General features: G+C 39.8%; 1 protein-coding gene across 4 annotated transcripts in view; it reads right to left on the bottom strand.

Annotated features, from left to right (window-relative positions):
- Positions 1–16,201, bottom strand: part of LOC118894312 (limbic system associated membrane protein) — a 633,564-nt gene that overhangs the window by 180,143 nt on the left and 437,220 nt on the right. The window lies entirely within an intron of this gene.

Raw genomic sequence — 16,201 nt, 5'->3', positions numbered from 1 at the left:
CATACTTCATTCAACATACCTAGAAGGGACTTCTTTCCAAGAAGATACTGATAATTTGACAAATATCACTAGTTAATAAGTAGTACTTTTAATTTGTACTAATGACAAAGCTTGATACTTCAGATGAAGCTTGATACTGGACACTACATTAGTATTAACATCCAAAAGGACACATATATCTTCTTGTTGGAGTTATTTTTCTATGCTCTTTGTCCATCTGTTAGTAATTGCAAAGTATTCTATCAAGAAACTAGATTCATAGAGTCGGTCTCCTCTATAGTGCTAAAGAAAAAAATCTTTGACTGTGTGCTGGAATTCCTGGGTGCAGCCTGGTATATCCTTATTGTCAGTGACCCAGGCATATTGTACAAGGGTTTGTAGTAGGTCTATTTCCAGGAGGGAACCATTGTTGTTTTGGCAATGTATCTTGACACCAGAGTTATTTTCTTCAATTCTTAGATGTAAAATAGACTGGATAGGACAGCTTGTTTTGTAGTCCCGATTTTTAGCAGTTAATATTAGTAATGATAAGTGGATCAACTTAGGCTGCAGACTTGACTTAGAGCAAGTTAGAGTGACTCAGAAACAATCCAGGATCCTGTTAGAGGCATCTGATTCCTAGCAAAATGATCAAAAAGAATATTCCATGCATCATTTGGGGCTGTAATGTAAGTGGAGAAAAGTCCTTGCATAGGATGAACATTTAGGATCAGCCTTAAGATCTAGAGAGGTTTCTGAACTGAGTGTGTTGAGATGACACATAAAGAGATTTGTGTGAAGATCAAGAGACTCCAGTTCCTACGCAGCTTCCACACAGCTGACGATGGTTTTAAAAACATTCCTTTATTGATTCCTCCTTGAAATGTAATCCAGTCAGTGAGATAGAAATCTCTTTACACTTGAGTCTTATTTGTCATAATTATGCATCTTTAGGGTTTCATAATGACCAATTTAATCACTTTGCCGTTTAGAGGACGATAACAGCCAATCATGATAATAGGTTTGGTATTTGGTAGGAACCATTTAACGCCCAAGAGCCCTTATTCTTAGCCTCTTGATGCTACTTCAACTTGACAGGCAGCTTCTGATTAGCACATGTTGCAAAACCTTTGGTAAAATTCTCATTTCATTTAAATAAACTCTGTGACCTAGTAGTAGGCATGTTGTCTTGCAAAAAAGGTCACCATATAAGAGAAGTTTTCTCCAAAATGCTTATTCTCTTCCTAGTCATCCATTATAACAATCTGAACACACCAAACGGCTTCTACTTCCTCAGGAATTCCAAGTGTAGCTTGGTTCTAATTGGCTGCTGACGTACCAAGACTTTCGAAACAAGCCCTGCCATTGTCATTGAGTGATATTGTGAAAGTCACAAGCTATGTCCACCTAAAACTTACCATTTTCCTATCATCAAAAGCACTTGCCAATAACTTGTTACACAACATGATGAAAAACAGCACAAGATCTTAAGTCATTTGTTCTCCACCTTCAGTGGACATAAGGATAACCCAGAGATTATGCTTTAAATGTAGATTCTCGGGGCTTATCCTCAGAGGCTCTTATTTATTATGTCCAGGATGGCCCCAGAAAACTCCATTTAACAAGCACCCCAGTGATTTTCATATAAGTAGCACAGGATTACATCTTGAGAATTATTGTATAAGGCCAATTACTAGTAGATTGGCTACTATAGGTAAAGATATCTCGGTATTTTATCTAAATGCATTGATAGAATGGTTTTCCTTTTAACTTTTTTTTCTGCCTATGCCTCCACTTCCTCTAAAGAATCCCTTTTCTAAATTATTTTGTAAATGAATGTTTGAGTGCATTTATTTCCTTGGGAAAAAAAGAAAGTAAGAAAATACAGAGCTTTTGTATTTACATTTAAAAGTGAAGAGCGATTAGACTTTGGAAAGCTTTGCCAAGGTCATAACTCACAGTATAGCATCTGGGTATAAGATGTAGGCTCAAATACCATCTATGGAATTTACTAGATTTTAGTTATTTAACCCTCTAATCCTCAGTATCCTCATCTGTAAAATAGGGATAGTGATATATATCTTATAGAACTCCATAAAAATTAAATGCAATTATGCTTATGTATATATACATATGAGATATATATATCTTAGCAAAGTACTTGACCCAGGGTAATCTTATATCTTCACTGTAATCATTAAGGGACCAGAAAGAAAAGTTAACATCTTTGAATATCTTTATCTATCTGGGGAAAGGAAAATGTGGCTTCAAGCCACTCTCCCTAACCTAGTCTCCTACAAGTAAAAGTAGTAATGAACCAGAGAAGAAAAAAGTGCCATTTAAAGACCGACAGGCTGCAACTCTGGAGGGAATGCCTCGGGATTGCACTGTAGGTGGCTAAATGTGCTGAGGTTGGCCCATGCCCAGCAGTACCACTGCAAGCTCAGATGGCAGGAATACAGCAGTGCCCTGCTCTAGGGTAAAGCGGATCCTTTGGAACTGTCTTCTTTTGCCCACATGTTTGCTCTTGCATGTGCTACTGGATTTAATTTTATTTTTTTGCTCAGAAATAGCCCAGTGTCTTGTTCTGAAAGGGGACAGGTGAAAGTGGATAACAGGGCTGCAGGAACTGAGTTATTTTCTTTGTGGTCAGTATAGTTTGAGAAGAAAATGTGCAGCACACACAATTCTGTTATGACATACTTTACGAAGTATGTTAGCTGAAGGACAACACTTTGGGTTGTTTTCCCCAGATTAGATGTCCTCGTCCCCCAGCTCCAGCTCTGTGCCAGCAGCAGCCCGGTGTGACGCAGATGGGGACCCGATCAAAATGGCTGCCTAAGCCCTCATTTGCCATGACAGCTGTAGTTAATGAGGGCCAGAAGGTGGGTGACGGCGATGTACTGATGATTCACAGAATTGCAACTCTCCCCAGGGTCAAAACTCTTTTTCTGCTGCTGTGGCTGCTGGTCTTCTTGCTCTAGAGTTTTGAAGATAGATGTTTGGGCTCCTACAGGTGAGTAAGATGATCAAAGACACCCTCCTGGTTACCCAACTTGGGAAGTGGGTCATATCAGTTATAAAATTATTTAATTATAGAAGTATCAGGATCCTATGCCTCTTTCAGAAGGCTTACTTTCTCTTAATATTGATGTAGTCCTTATCTGTAACTGATGGGTTGTGCTGTTGAATAATCATTAGAGGGGCCACATTTAACTGCTGGAAGGCAGTTCCATTTAGGCACAGAGTTAGGGATCCCTACATACTGGCAGTGGAATGTCTTGGGGATTTGTATGGTTAAGAGAAAGTAAGTCAACATAGAGTCACAAAGACTGAATCCTCTTTTTGAGAGGCTTGTTTTATACACTAGACTTTAAAGTGAGATTTGGCCAGAGTGACCCCACTCTTCCTTTAACTTCACCTTGTGATCCTGAAGGGAACTACAGTCAAGTTTAGCTATTAAATCTTTGCATTCTATACTGACTGGGATTTGGTTAATAACAGGTATTTGCATGGAGATACTGGGGTAACGATGTACTAGAGAATGTCTTTCCCCCCACCCCTCCCTGAAACAGATGTAGCAAGTGTGATACAGGTATAAGTGAGAGTGTAGTTATCTGGGCATGGCATAATGCCCATTTTTCCAGAGACGGGTGCAAATAAAAGTTTACGTAAAGCATTCCCAGAAGCCTCCCTGTACTTGTGTACCTACAATCATTGGTCTTGCTGATTTAAGCTCATCAGCTTTTTCCACATAGAATTCATTAGAGGAATTTTCCATAATTTTAATAAAGGAAGGAGGCTGTCCTGCTCTAGGGCCATCTATTTTCTGTGTGATGCCACCATTATTCCTGTCAATAGCCAGATAATTAAGAATACACATGATCAATAGCTTGCCTCTTCCAGAGCTTTGTTACATCTTCACCCCCAACTGCCTGTGCATGTTTGAGATTAGTGCAGATCCCAGATAAAGGGGCCCTTGTCCCTTCTGTTTAATTTTGCATCCTTCCTCCCCTCAGTATTCAGGACCTGGGTGACTGCTAGACACATGGTACAGGCTACTCAGGGAATATTTGTTGATGATGATGGTGATAATTATTCCATACTACAGACCATTATTACTTTCTCTGATTAAGAATCACCAAACTCCTTAATTATTGGTTTTATGTTTTTGTTGTTAGTGAATTTAAGGAACTACATATATTCCAGAGGGTGTTCAGAAGGTAGTTAGATAGTTTTAGGAACAGATTCAGAGACTCCCCCCACCCCATCACCTATTTTTTTTGGGTGGGAGATTTGTCTCCCCCATTTATTTATTGATTCAACCATTTATTTCTATCAGTATGGAATCATGGATATTTATTTTATATTTTGAGTTATAATCCAATATACTTTATTTTGTTGTTCAAATTGTTCTAAGTTCCCCTATCACCTATTTAATGATCAATGTTGTACTAGGTTTATAGAGGGGGAAAAAGTAATAAAATAGGAAGGTATATGTTTTAGTTCACTTGACTTTACATGTTAATAATAGGGCAGTAGAGTTATTCAATGCAAAACTGAGAAAAGTAATAAACATTACTACTGATCACCAATGACTTATCCCCAAGATCAAATTTTCCCATAAAATTAATGAGCATTAATTAGGAGCTGTTGAGGAAACCAGTATATTTTAATCAGTATATTTTATTTTTCCAAGAAGCATCCATGATTTGACTCCGGGGACATACGAATAATTATCAGAGAAAGCTTAGCTTGAGATATAATATATTAACAATCAGAACTGCGGATTGAATAAATACCTGAATTCCATTATGATTGCTGAACAACTGGTTAAAGGAGTACTGTAGAATATATTAGAATTTAAGCAAAACATTTGAAATATGTGGACTGGATAATGGTAAAGTGAATTCATAACTGATTGAAAACTTTTCCCAGAAAATTAATTAAAGGACTGATGTCAATTTGAGGAACCTAGAAAAGAACACGATAATCAAACTTACTGATTATAATCAGTTAGACAGATTAAAATAGCTAAACCACAGAATAACAGTAATAATAATGATCATACTTTGAAATTTACTACATGTTAGGAATAGTTAGATGGTAGAATAATATCCAAAGGGTGAATATTCTGGAGTGACATATGCAGATAAACCCCCATCACTTTTTATTTCAAGCAAAGTCTTCAGGGGATTGCTGTTTCGTTTAGACTTTTGTAACAAGAATTTTGAGATCATTGCCTTATTATAATATTTCAACAATAAAACAAATCTACTAAGGTTGCATGTAACAGGGATAAATGCAAAGTCTTTCCCTGACATTAAAAAACAATATTGTAAATTCAAGATGGGAAACAGAAGGCTCATTAGACTTGTGTGTGAAATCATTCACATGTTTTTTGTTTGACTGTGATCTCACAGCCACTGGTATGGCTTTGGGCAAAAAAAAAATTCCACCAAAGTCCTCATGAAACTCATGATAATTCATATAGGTTAAATTCATATAGTTTTTCCTTATCCTTTGTTCATTTCTCACTTTATTACAATTTTTTCAGGAAAGGTCATTTCCTCATCTCCCCTTAGGCTCCTTTCAGTTTTCAAGAAAAATAAACCAGGTCTATTCAACCTCAAGGTAAGGATGGGTTGGATTACTGGTCAGAGTTAAGCTCCAGACCTTCCTCCCCATCTCCCACACACAGAGAGAAAACCAAAGACAGGACTCCTGGCCTTTTTCCAGAAAGACAGAAGTATGTCTGTTGGCAAGATCCCTGTGCAGGTTGGGGAGTGAGTGCCTCCCTGTGAGTCCTAGGAGTTAGTTATTTGTTATCTAGCCTAGTGGAACTCACACTCCAGTGTGTATAGAAATCACAAGGAAAGCTTGTTAAAATGTAGATTCCTGGACCCCATACTGGTGAGATTGTTTTGGTAACTCTGAAGTGAGTCTTAGAATTCTACATTTAAAAAAATACATAACCAAGTAGATTCAGTTTTGTGTTCGTTCATTTGCTAATTAATTCAACATATATTTTTGAGCAGTAAATATTCCCTGGGCACCCTTCTAGGTTATAGCAGTATCACCGAGGATAAGGCAGTGAACAAGATGGACAAAGTACACATCATCATGGGACTTAATTCTACTGTGGGGCTACAGATTTTAAAATCTCATAAATAAGCAAATGATGAACTTTCAGACAGTGACAGTGATAAAAAAAACATAAAATAGCACAATGGCAAAACAGTAGCAGAGAGTGTGTGATAATTGAGCTAAGGTGATTAGAACAGCTTTCCTTACAATGCTGTATTTGAACTGAGGCCTTAAGATAAAAAGAAGCATGTATGTGCATATATATGAGTCTGAGGCACAGGATGTACAGCAAGTGCAAAGGCCCCAAGGTAGGAAGAAGCTTGGTGACCTTGAGTAATAGAAAGCAGGTCAGTGTGGCTAGAACAGGGTTTCTCAACAGTAGAACTATTGATATTTGAGCTAAATAACTCTTTGTTGTGTGGGGCTTTCCTGTGTACTGTAGGATTTCAGTAGCATCACTGGCCTCTACCCACTAGATGCTGGTTATACCCACTCAGTTGTGACAACCAAAAGTGTCTCCAGACATTGTCAAGTGTCTCCTGGGAGGTAAAACCAGCCCTAGTTGAGAACCATTTTATGGTAGAGCTAGTGGGAGAAGGAGAATGGTACGAGATGGGGGTGATAAAGTAAAGAAAGGCTAAATCACATAGGGCTATAATGATTGCTAGATCTAATTCCAAGAGATTATGGAAGTCATTGGAGGGTTTTAATTGGGATTGGGGGAGTTATATAGTCAATTTATGTTTTTAAAAGGGCACTCTGATGCTAGGTGGGGAATAGAGGAGGTAGAAAGTGGAAGCTAAGACTACTGAAGTAGTATAGCAGAGAAATGGTGGGATCGAAATAGGTTTAGCAGTGAAGATTGTAAAAAGACATTGGATTCAGAAAGTGTATTGGAAGGAGCCCTAACAGGACTTTGGATGGCCGGTAGACCACACCTGGAGAAACAACAGTCTTGACCTTTGCTGCTCAAAATGGAATTCACAGACCAGCAGCATGGTCTATACCTGGGAACTTAAATGTACCATCTCTGGCCCTACCTACCCCAGACATGTTGAATCAGAATCAGAATCTGCATTTTAGTAAGATCCCCCAGGCAATTGCTATGTATGTCAAAGTCTGATAAACCAGCTCTAGGCTAGCTTCTCATTTTATTTATAAGAAAAGAGATGCTCTGACAGGGAGAGTGGTCTGTTCAAGTTCACAGAGAGAGTCAGGGGGCAGTCAGAACTAAAACCCACTTCTCCCACTTCCTAGTTCCGGGTTCTCCCTAGCAGTCTGCTCCATAGGATAATGTGTATCTCCTGTTAGAGCCCTTCCTTAGCCAGAAATTGCAAGTTTGTCCCTTAATTCTCATAGGACAAGAAAAAGTCACCCTTCAAAAAATAAAAGATTGAAATTCCTCCAGGGAGGAAGAACTAAAGACCCATGGTATCAATTTAGAGCAAAAAAGCATTTAAAAACCAATTACCAAGCTGTGTTGCTGCCGCTCACAGGGCTGGCATCTCTTCCCTGCTCAGAGTGTTAACATTGCAAATACAAAACAAATCCCTTGAAAAATGATGCCAGGATTGGAGTGTGGGCAGTGATGATGAAGCTTTGAGATCAGCCCCTGCTCAGAGAGCCGTTTGGCTACGTATTAGGTGACAGGAATCTTCCGGATCACAGGCAGCAGGATTTGCAACTTGAATCATGTTCCTTTTCCCTCCATGTAAAGAGAGATCTTGGAAAACTGAGCATCAGTCTGTGTTTCCCTTGCCTCTATCATCCTCTTCTCTTGCTAGCCCAGACTTGCCTCTTTCTCATCCCCCAGGGAAATGGACCATTTGTCAAATTCTCTTCTCCTCTAAACCTAAAGCACAAAGTAGCTACTGTCCTTTTTGGCAGCTCCTGCAGAGCTAATATGCTGTGCTTATCCCAGTATGTGGGCCCCATGATATCATAAATTAGAGAGCCTGCTTTGCAGGATGAGCTTGAGGCGAAAGAAGGATAAGAAAAGTAATTCAAATCCTCAATGCTGCCTTTCATTTGACAATATGCCGATCTCTATCTCTAAGCCTTGGGAGCGCAAGGGCAGCCCTGACTCCTTCGAAGCCGAAGCCTGGGAGTGATTAGGTGAACTACTTCTGGGGAGAGGGTTTTCCGATTTCCTGGAGTTAGCGGGTTTATAAAGGGCAGATAAACCAACCGCTGTATGAACACGGAGGTCGGTGGGCAGGGAGATGACTACAGGCTCACATGGGAAGGAGGACAAAGCTGAGTGCCTTTTTAGGGCTGGATGTGAAAGCACTCCTCTCTGTAGGGGTCTGGCCCCCGAAGCACACAGCTTCTGTCATTGCACAGCTGTCATCTGCCATTAGCAGGTTCCTGACAGGGACACGTGGAGCTCCCCAGTGCTTCTCCCCAGCATGCGAAGCCAGGCAGTGATGCAGGTGTGTGTGTGTGTGTGTGTGTGTGTGTGTGTGTGTGTGTGCTGGGAAGAGACAACAAAGAAAAAAGAAGACAGATTACAATAATAGTTCTGAACACCCAGATATTTACACAGTATAGACAGTAGGATTTGAGCCAGATTTTCCATTCTGTTATTAAGGACTGTGGGTAAGTCATTTTATGCCTCTGGTTTTCATTTTCCTTCTCCACCCATTGAAAATAGCAGAAACCTATGATCTGTAGACTTTTTAGTAAGTGCCAGGCCCCATACTAGAGCACATTGTAAGAGTCACCTCACCCAAACTTCACAATAACCCAATTATACAGGAACTATTCCTTTTTTTTTTGGCAGATGAAGACACTGAGGCTTGAGAAGTTTAAGTAAATTTCCTCCACAAGCCTCCTGATGGAGCCAGGATCCCACCCCAGGCTGTGCGACTCTGGAGTCCTCAGGCATCAGCACTATGCCTCCTCAGTGATGATGCCCAGCTCATCCCGTGTCTAGGGGTCAGCTGAGGCACGAGTGGGAAAACACACTGTACTCCAAAAGCTGCACCAGTGTTGGTCACAGTTATTTAAAGAATTCAGCATTTACTCACTGAGTACTTGCTGAGAACCGGGTTCTATTCTACAAAGTACAGTTAGTTATGCCATATGGAGAAGGGGAGTGAGAAAAGAAGCTCTTGGTTCTTCCCTCAAGTCACTTACATCTTATCAAGTATTGGGAAGGGAAATAGTGTTATCCATATACCAGGTTCATAACACCAGAAATCAAGGACATCCCATACGCTCACCAAGTGAAACTAAAACAGAACAACTCCTTACCTTATCCCTGTTCTAGTGGAGGTCACTGCCGGTAAGTTCTAGTACCAAAGAGCATTTTAAAAGTAGCTCTTAATAGTAACCAGGAGACCTCCTTCTATGTCTCATCCTATCTCTCTCCAGGAAATTTCAAGGCAAATACCTGAAATCAGTATTTTAATTCTGAAAGAGTTATGCTGTATTCCCAAAGCTGTAGTTTAACAGACACAGTCTAGGCACTACATCATAATAAATGATGGTTTATCTAGTGTTCATCACAAGGAAATGTTACTACTAGCAGGTGTTTCTGTCCTTCAATGGTACAATGATAAGTGATGTTCACAATTACCCCAAGGCAGTTCAAGCTCCTAAAGTGCTTTGCAGATCATAAAAAGAAGAAAGAAAAGAAAAAAGGGAAGGAAAAAAAGGAAGTTTCCACTGGCATATTTTTGCATTATATTTTATCATAATAAAATTCTTTGAATATTAGTAACCAGTAACAAAACATGATGATATCATGGATCAAAGCACCTCCATTCCCTGTTATGCCAAAACAAGTAATTCTGTATAGACATAAGCTTAGTATCTTTTTCTTTCCCCAAAGCTCAAGCCAATTTCATATAACTGCATGCCTGGCTATGAACTACTCTAGAGTTCACTCCATGCATTAGTGTCCTATTACTGCTATAACAAATTGCAACAAATTTAGTGCCTTAAAGCAATAAGCCAGTTCTCGAGGTAAGGAATCCCAAATGGGTCTCACTGGGCTTAAAATCAACATGTCAGCAGAGCTACCTTTCTTTAGGAGCTTTTAGGGCAGAATCTGTGTCCTTGCCTTTTCTAGCTTCTAGAAGCTGCCTGCATTCCTTGGCTTGTGGCCCCTTCCTCTATCTTCATGCCAGCAGTGTAGCATCTCCAAATCTCTCTCTCTGACTACAACCCCTGCTTTTGTCAGCACATCTTTCTCACTCTGATCCTCCTGCTTCCCTCTGATGGCATTGGGTCCACACAGATAATTAAGAATAATCTCTGCATCTCAAGATTGTAACTTAATCACATCCGCAAAGTCCCTTTTACCAAGTAAGATAACATATTCACAGGTTCTGGAGATTAGAATATAATTATGGGGGGGGCACTATTCTGTCTGCCACACTCCCCTTAACAATAGCTCATTCACTCATTCACAATGTTTTCTTTCTTTATCGTTTCTCTCTGGCTTTGAATATTTCGAAGCAGTAGCCTCTTCTTGTACACGATGGGTAGGGTGATCCCGAAATGAAAATTACCAAAGTTCATTAATATTGAAGGAAGCAAGTTCATATAGAATCTCTACTAATATTTGACCAACGAGGTCAAAGCCAGCAAGAAAGGGGCAAAGTGGACAATTGTTCGCTGAATCATGCATGGCCTACTAGCCCTTATACTCCCCAAATGGGAGTTACTTAGACTTCTATTTCTTAAACTTTTCACTTAAAGATTAGAACAACTTGAAGTTGGACTATAAAAGGAAGAAAGAAGATGATGGAGAATATTTTCCTGGTGCCAGACAGTGGAGAACACAAGAGGAAACTAGGAAGGAGAACTGAGGAGGCAGAAAGCCATGCTGAAAGAAGCTTTGGATGCCATCTGACAAGCCTTTTGAACGTGCAGGTTTGGCTGCCTGCCCACTGCACCATGCACCCTACATCCCTCTGTGCATTGCTAGAGTAAGAGGAAAGCACATCCTTGGAAAAAATATCCCCATGTACCCAGAGAATAAGGGAAAGTCATAATTAAGGTTATGGGAGAGACAGTAGCCAAGGGGATAGTGGAGGTTACAGCTGTTGTGGATAAACTGTTCAGACAGAAAGGAAGTTTACACAGGTTGAGCCTGATGGGGTTTCTGTTTCTCAGCTGGTAGACAAACGTCCTCTCTGCTAACCTTCTGCCCTAAACTCACACTGGCCACTTGCCTCTGAATTATGTTGCATATATATAGTTTTTTACCTCAGATTTGGGTGTTTCATGATTCTTGCTATTTGCAAAACCATTAGGGTTTAAATAGAACACCTGAAAGATCCATTATAAGCAATGTTTGAAGGAAAAAGATCCATCATGTCAAGCCCAGGTAAAACACAGAAAAAGTCCTCTATCGCTAAAGCACTGGGGCAAAGGAAAGATGAAGACGTGTCACTGTTAGCTGGGTTTTCTTGGTTCTTTTCTTTTTTATTTATTTATTTATTTTTATAATTTTTTTCACATCTTTATTGGAGTATAATTGCTTTACAATGGTGTGTTAGTTTCTGCTTTATAACGAAGTGAATCAGCTATACATATACATATATCCCCATATCCCCTTCCTCTTGCATCTCCCTCCCACCCCTCTAGGTGGTCGCAAAGCACCGTTTCTTGGTTCTTCATACAGGCATGGTCACATGTGAATTGGTGACCATGTGTGACCAAAGGCACCAATGTGTGCCTTTGCACACAAATCACACCTTTTTAAATTAGAACTTTCTTTATTAAGAGCTTAACAGGCCACGTACTATGGAAAGTGCCTCATGAACATTATCTCTTTAATTCCCACGATAACGAGAAAGTCAGATTATCCCCCCGTTTTGTAGGTCATCACATGGCTTAAGGGAGTCATTTTGCCATGATCACACAGTCAGCAAATCATGTCTAAGACTCAAACCCAGGTTAGCCTACTTTCCAATTCTTTCCTCTTAGCAACAATGCATATATCCTTTATGTTTTTCTATAAAGGCCTTTGTCTTCATAGGTAAACTCAGAGAATTATGCAGTATGTAAACCCTCGTCTCTTCAGATTACTTGATAATAAAGGCAAAGTCTAATTACATTTAATTTGAATATGGCAATACTTGGAGATTCCCATACTTTGCCTTTCAAAAGTCATTTAGGTTTGTAACACTTGAATTTCATCATTCTTTATCTCTTTCTTTATTTTTTCTCTGCAAAGCAGATTGTAGTGGGTTGAATGGTGGCTGCCAGAAGATATGTCCAAGTCCTAACTCCCAGAACTAGTGAGTGTGACCTTATTTGGGAAAAGGATCTTTGTAGAGGTATTTAAGGATCTCAAGATGAGATCATCCTGGATTTAGGGTGGAACTTAAATCCAATAAATGCCTGGCGCTCTATAAGAGAAAAGAAAGGGAGACTTGAGACACCCAGATACAGAGACACAGAAGAAAAGGCCATGTGAGGACACAGGCAGAGACTGGAACTATGCTTCCACAAGCCAAGGAAGGCCAGGAGCAACCAGAAGCTGGAGGAGGCCAGGAAGGATCCTCCCCTAGTGCCTTCAGAGGGAGTGTGGCCCTGCTGACACCTCGATTTTGGACTTCTGAACAGTGAGAGAATAAAGCCACCATGTGTGCGGTAACACAGTTATACCTGTGTATACTTAATACACAGGTATATTTTGATGATGCACATATCAAAGTAGTTTAGCAAACATTATGAAGGGAAATTGTGTGATTTGTGACTACAACTGAGTCTTAGGAATGCAGCTTTGTGCCTTAGTTTCTTACTGATGTAAACTGAGAAATCACAAGGTACGGGAATACTTATTTCTAAAAACCTAAAAGGTCCAATAATATCAAATTCATACAAACAACGTAAGCAAGTCATGTGTATATATATGTATAGATATATATATGTATAAGCAAATGTATGTAATATGAATAATGTAAATATACAGAAAATCTTTGTATCACTTGTTTATGTTTGATTGGTTTCTTGTGAAAGGCCAACTGGGAGAAAAATTCATTTAGAGAATCTATTAATATCTGGTAGATTTTTCTCTGTCCCTGATCAAAGCCAGGAATGTCCCTTGGCAATAGTCTCAGGTCCAATTCTTAACTCATATGTTATTGCCTATTGAGCTCTGGGCTTGAGCTGGGAATTGGTTCTGAAAATTCATGGAATCATTCATGAGTGACTGGCCAGTATCTCCTATAAAAATTAGCAATTACAAATGCTGAATACCTTGGACGTGACTGGCATGGGGTAGACATTCCATCATTAACAGGAGTAGTTGAAACTAGTGAGGTTATTGTTAGTGTTGGTGGTAGTAGTAGTAATAAAAGTAGTGATAATGGTACATGTGGTGAGAAAAGACCTAAATTATTATTTTTGTTTGTCCAAATCTCATGGAACTCTCTCATTTAAGATAGAAGCACCAAAGAAAGAGATCCAGCTCTGTATCTTGGTGTCTCAGTGGATACTGAGAATCTGTTTCAATCCAGAAAGGGACCACCTTAGGCAGCTGAGAGTTTAAAAAATGGATTATCTGGATCTGATAAAACAACTCCGAGCCTATATCCACAAGAAGACACTATTTAGGATCAGGTCAGAAGCAAGATGAGGTGCTGACAGGCTGCCATGGTAGCAGCCCTTTATAAGTCCTCCAGTCACCAATTACCCACCCTTACACAGCATGATAGAATAAGGTTGTGAGTTACTGCTGCTGCCGGACACTTCCTTGGCAGAGCCACACTGTGGACAAGAAACAGACCTGAGCGAAGATTCACATGCTTTCCTAAAGGCTTAGCAACATTGCACACTAACCTCAGCAGAGCCCCTGATCCACTCTGACACCCAGCAGCTGAGTCAGCCTGCTGCGGAGACCTTAGAGTGCTTAAAGATTCCTGGGGAGTTATCTTCTCTAGCGACCGTCAGGAACAGAACTGCCAAGGGCAGAGGTTATAGCCACTTACACATGTGTAAAACAAATTTTCCTTCCAGCCTGGCCTGGGTGTGTTACAGGAATAACCTAATGGGACATGCTTTGAGTCTCCTACTGGTTCTTTGGCATTATGGAGAAGACATAATGGGGTTTCCTCTACTGACAGGACATTTGGACTCAGGGAGGAGAGTAAGCAACAGAGTTCTATTGCCATTCCCATTTGGTCTCTGGATTATGGCTGCATATCCTGAGTTTAAGAGAGGATTTATCTCCAGGATATATCCAGTCCTAAAGAACGTGAGGATAGAGCCATTGCAAGTCTGTGACCCAGGAGCTCAGAGAAAGACAGATGAGCCAGGAGTCCAGGTGGTCAGCATCATGAGATCAGACACTATATGCTATGGACTGAATTGTGTTCCCCTGCAAGTTCATATGCTGAAACCCTAACCCCTGATGTGACAAAATTTGGAGATGGGGCCTTTGGGAGGTAATTAGGCTTGGATAAGGTCATGAGGGTGGAGCCCTCATGGTGGCATTAGTGCCCTTATAGGAAGATACACCAGAGAGTTTGCTTGCTCCCTCTCTCTCCATTGTGAACACACCAGAAAGAGGTCTGGTGGGCACACAGCAAGATGCCAGCTGTCTACAAGCCAGGAAGAGAGTTCTAACCAGAGCTTGACCATGCTGCACCCTGGTCATGGACTTCTTGCTTCCAGAACTGTGAGAAAATAAATGTTTGTTATTTAAGGTCCCCAGTCTATGGTATTTTTTTTTAACGGCAGCCCAAGCTGAATAATATACTACAGTGACAGCTAAAAAAAATAAGTGAGCTTACTTAATTATTTTAAGTAAGTGGGCTTATAGAAGTCATTGCAGGGGCAGCAAGCATAGTTACCACAATTAATTACTTTCTGTGAAAATAAAAGATGCCTACCTCTTCTCTCTTCAAGGAACAAGGGAATCTACCTATCTTCTCCCAGACAGCTCCTAAAGTAAGCTGTCTAAATTCCAGAGTTACCCAAAGAATTGCCCATGTCTGTGTCCACACCAAATGACATTAAGCTATGAGCAGCCAAGTCCTCAATACCACGTGTTATATTTGGACTGCCTTTTGTTCTAGGGTGAAATTTTGGAATTTATAGTTTGTTGAAATTTAAAGCAATTTTCTCATGGCTTTATTTATTTATTGGAATAGTGAGAATTTTTAAAAATACAAAATATCTATTGGATTGCCTCATGAAGACTAACTTTCTGTACTATTTTCCTGTCTGCCTTTCAAATCCCTCACTCCCTGATCTGGATCTGCCTTTGCATAGCCAAAACAGCATAAAGCCTCAGTGATCAGGCCAAAAAAATTTTTTTCAAAAAAGACGGATGTCATTCAAAGACTGACATTTCAGTTTTTATTACTAGAATACCTTGAAGAATTAGATCTGATTTGCATTGATATTTGCCAACTGAATTATTATAGTCCTTTTTTTCCTTTTCTCTTCCCCTCATCAGATTTTAACACTTTAGTCAACAGCAGACAGAGTCACAATTTAACAACCATGTGACTTCACAGAGCCTCCTGGCCTTTTGAATTGTTGACCAACTTGAGAAAAATACCTGATTTGATGCATAAAATGAGGGTGATGACACATAAAGGAAATGGCAAGGGTTTTTTTTTGTTTTGGGGGGTTTTTTTTTGGTAAAGGAGTATGTTTCTCACATATGTTTCTTAAGTGACATGGGATAACTTCATTGACATGTCTTTTCTGGGCAGTGTGACCCCATTTGAGTAACCTATTGAGGTTTCTGTGTTTTATTAGAATTAACTGTAGCCTCAATGTGCTGGGAGACTTGAAAATGAACACGTATACCTAGAGAAGGATGAGGATTTCAGAAGTGTGTGCATATTTGAAGTGATATGTTAGCCTCAAATATCATTAGACTGTAGATGGAATAAAACAAAGTGGGAATTTCTGTGCAGTTGTTACTTCTAAACCTCTTCATCTAAAGTGACAGAAATATGAGCCATAGAAATGTGATAGTGCGTTTATATATCAAATAGTTTTAAACACACCACACACAGGCACACACACACACAAACCAGGTCATCACAATGTTTCCTACTGATTTCATTATTACATAGAATCTCAAATATTCCTATACTTGTGCTTGGTAAAAATAGCATACAATCCTACCTCAAAAAGATGTATTTTCTTTACATCTTTT

Source organism: Balaenoptera musculus, chromosome 4 (assembly GCF_009873245.2).
Source record: "Balaenoptera musculus isolate JJ_BM4_2016_0621 chromosome 4, mBalMus1.pri.v3, whole genome shotgun sequence".
Taxonomy (NCBI): Eukaryota; Metazoa; Chordata; class Mammalia; order Artiodactyla; family Balaenopteridae; genus Balaenoptera; species Balaenoptera musculus.
Note: the sequence above shows the minus strand (reverse complement) of the source record. Positions and strands in the feature narration are given on the sequence as shown.